The 2,322-nt window shown below is 50.2% G+C and overlaps 1 long non-coding RNA gene across 1 annotated transcript; it reads left to right on the top strand.

The window, feature by feature from the left end:
* Positions 1-549: 549 nt before the first annotated feature.
* LOC129145719 (uncharacterized) lies at positions 550-1,764 on the top strand. Its single transcript, XR_008551686.1, has 3 exons — positions 550-666; positions 1,111-1,383; positions 1,706-1,764. It is a non-coding gene; the product is annotated as an uncharacterized LOC129145719 (long non-coding RNA).
* Positions 1,765-2,322: the final 558 nt, after the last annotated feature.

Genomic DNA, 2,322 nt, shown 5'->3' with positions numbered 1-2,322 from the left:
GGTTTTTGAATTTACTTTTTTTTAATTTTGAATATGTGTTGAAATATATTGAGTGTTTTTATGTCTGTTGATACAGTAATATATATTTTCTTATTCACTCTTAATGTAAACTGTTATATTACTTGATATGTAAGTGTTGAACTGGTCTTGTATTACAGGAATGAACCACACTTAGCCATGATGTATATAATTTTTCAATAATTTCAATACAAGTCACTGGATGTGATTTTTTTAACATCGCTAGTTTTCAGTTTTATTATCTTTTTATTATATTTAGTTGTTTTGGTTTACAAAGTAATTATGGTCTCAAAAATGAATTGTGTTACGCAGGAGGCGCAATACGGAGGCAGAGTGAAGACACTGGGCTCAGCGCCGCCATAAACTCACAACAATGTGCAGGACAACATCGATGCCCCTGAAAGAGAAATGGGTGACCAGGGCACACACCAGGAGCAGGGACCAATGGCAAGAAACTGGGAAAACGTTAACTGACCTGCATCTACAGTTATACTGGAGCAGAATTAAACCCCCTACAGATGTGGACTTGGGGACACAGGCCACATTGGGGACTTTGGAGATTCAGCACTTCCCTCAGCGCTGGGCTCAACCCGCTGGGCCCTCCGGGAGGCCCTATTTTTGAAGACACCGTACCAATTCTCTACAGCTGTGTGTTTTTCTGATGGTAGAAGGTACATAAATACTTCATACCTATAGATGCACACACAAGCCACACTCATGTAGACTCATATGCACAAACTTGCACACAGTGCAAGACATGCACATACACCTAAAGAAAATAGTGCAAATACCTAATTCCATACTCACAGCTAGCTCTGCTTCACACTCCTGTCTCACTGTCTTATCACCACTTGACCTCTCTCACTTTTCTAAAATTTTCTAAATGCTTTCCAAAATTTTCTAAATTTTCTAAACTTTTCACTGCTTATTACAAGAATGTTAAAGGATTTTTAGGTTTCTGATGTCCAATGTGTTGGAAGTGTGAGTGCAGTCATAAACGGGAAGCAAACATGGTCAGTTTCAAACACCAATTTAATGTGTCCTGGGATAGACATTTTAACTAAATAATCCATTTCAGACTGTCTCCTCCAGGCGTAGAAAGAGCGTCCAGATGCCTCCACACCCCAGGGCTTGCAGGAAGAACAGGTCACCTGGAGGTGCCCCTGCAGTGGGAACCAGTGTGTCCACGGCGGCCGCCTCCTCGTGCCCTCTGGGACCTGCGTGGGAAGAGCAGAGCCAGTGAAGCCCAAGCACGGAGGAGGCTCTTTCCTTAGTGACACCCCCCGGGAAGTGCTGCATGGACTCATATGCGACAAAGTACAGATGGAAACCAGGAGGCCCTATCGAGGCACCACTCACTGGCGGGTAAGCAATTCTCAAAGTTGGAATCTCCGTTGTGAAAAGGGGCTCAGTAGAGGGGGACTTCCTACCGTGTATGTCAGTCCCTGACAGCGCCAGTCAGACCGAAGAGCTCCTGCATCGTCTGCGCCATCCGGGTGCCCAGGGGCCACCAGCAGGGCCCACACGGGATAGAGCCTAAGATGGGGAAGCAAGGCCCTGGGGTCCCAGCCTATGGCCCGGGGCCTCTGGGGCTCAGCCCACACAGCTCCACTCCCATCCTGGGCCCTGCACCTGCTCAGCTGCCCTAAGCCCTCCTCTCCCCCTTCCTCTGCTCTGTTCCCCTCAGGTGCTTCACCAGACCCATTGCCCTCCCTGCCCTTCACCTGCTCTGCTCCTGGGACTGCTGTGCTTCGGACATCTGTGCTCCACACCTATGTTCTCATGCTGCTTCTGGCCCCTCTGGCTTGGCCCAGCCCTCTCCAGGGCTCGGCCTCTGCTGGCGTGCTCCTTTCACTATGGCCACTGAGTGGCTGCCCTGGAGTGGGGAAGTGAATTCTAGGGAGGTGCTGGTGACCATCTAATCCCCAGCAGGGTGAACTCTGCTCTTGTGTTTTCTTCCGAAGGGTGGACAGAAAATGCAACATTTTAAAATCCTATTAATGATTCAATGAGCTCTGGCCTTGTAGCCTCCGCTGGACTGAAGGGTGGATTGGGAATGGTGTTAATAGCCCAGTGTCTCTGCAGGGGGTGGGCTGAACAGGGGCTCCTCCTTGGGGTTATTCGGGTGGTGCTGGAGAGCTGGGGGGGCTGGGCTGGAGGTCTTCCTAATGCTTTCCTGCCCCCCCTCCAGCTGGGGGCCTAGCAAGGTGGTGCTGGGCTGCAGGGCTTCCTCCTGTAGGGGGCCTGGCAGTGATGTGGTGTTGAGCCCCCAGGCCTCCCGCAGCACAGGCCCTGACCTGGAGG

This window comes from Talpa occidentalis, unplaced genomic scaffold, assembly GCF_014898055.3.
Source record: "Talpa occidentalis isolate TD23 unplaced genomic scaffold, MPIMG_talOcc4v2.1 talOcc4.14, whole genome shotgun sequence".
Taxonomy (NCBI): domain Eukaryota; kingdom Metazoa; phylum Chordata; class Mammalia; order Eulipotyphla; family Talpidae; genus Talpa; species Talpa occidentalis.
This window is presented reverse-complemented; position numbering and strand designations above follow the sequence as displayed.